Source organism: Pygoscelis adeliae, unplaced genomic scaffold, assembly GCF_000699105.1.
Source record: "Pygoscelis adeliae isolate BGI_AS28 unplaced genomic scaffold, ASM69910v1 Scaffold445, whole genome shotgun sequence".
In the NCBI taxonomy this organism is placed as follows: domain Eukaryota; kingdom Metazoa; phylum Chordata; class Aves; order Sphenisciformes; family Spheniscidae; genus Pygoscelis; species Pygoscelis adeliae.
This window is the reverse complement of record NW_008824894.1, coordinates 707,069-707,664: the sequence shown is the minus strand read 5'-3', so window position 1 is coordinate 707,664 and position 596 is coordinate 707,069.

The following is a 596-nucleotide window of genomic DNA, read 5'->3' as shown; positions in this document are numbered from 1 at the left end:
CAGGGCCTCCGGTTCGGCTCCTGCGGTCCTTGCTGCCTGCACCCTGCACGTACCGAGGCTGGGGACGCCTGCCCTGAGAACGCCCCAGCCTTGTATCTGCTTGCCTCGGGGACCAGCCTGGCACAGGTGTGGACTCGCCAGCACCAGCTCTGCTGCGGTGCTCAGCCCTGCGGAGCAGACCAGCGTGGGCGGCCGCTGCACCCGTCCACCGTGGACCCAGCCCAGTGCCACCCAGCCCGCGCTGCCCTCTCCCCAGAGCTGGCAGGCAGTGGCTGTGCCCGTGCTGCCTCCCTGGATACCTTATGCGGAGAAGGAGAGAAAATTTATAGAAGCAATTATTTTCTCACAGTCTGGTGAGCAAGCAATTAGCAGGCAGGGAGGCAGGCGAGCGCGCTGCGCAGCGGGGTCACCCAGCCCCAGCTCCCTCTGAGCACCGGCCCCAGTCCCACAAACAATGCTGGCTCCCGGTCAGGAAAATTAATATGTCAGCAGTTAAGCTGCTGCTCCTCCGGTGGGGGACTCGCTCTGAAATGAATTATGTGACGGTTTGAAAAATGAAGGCCTTGGCACAGCCAGGGGAGGACTCCTGCCGTGCC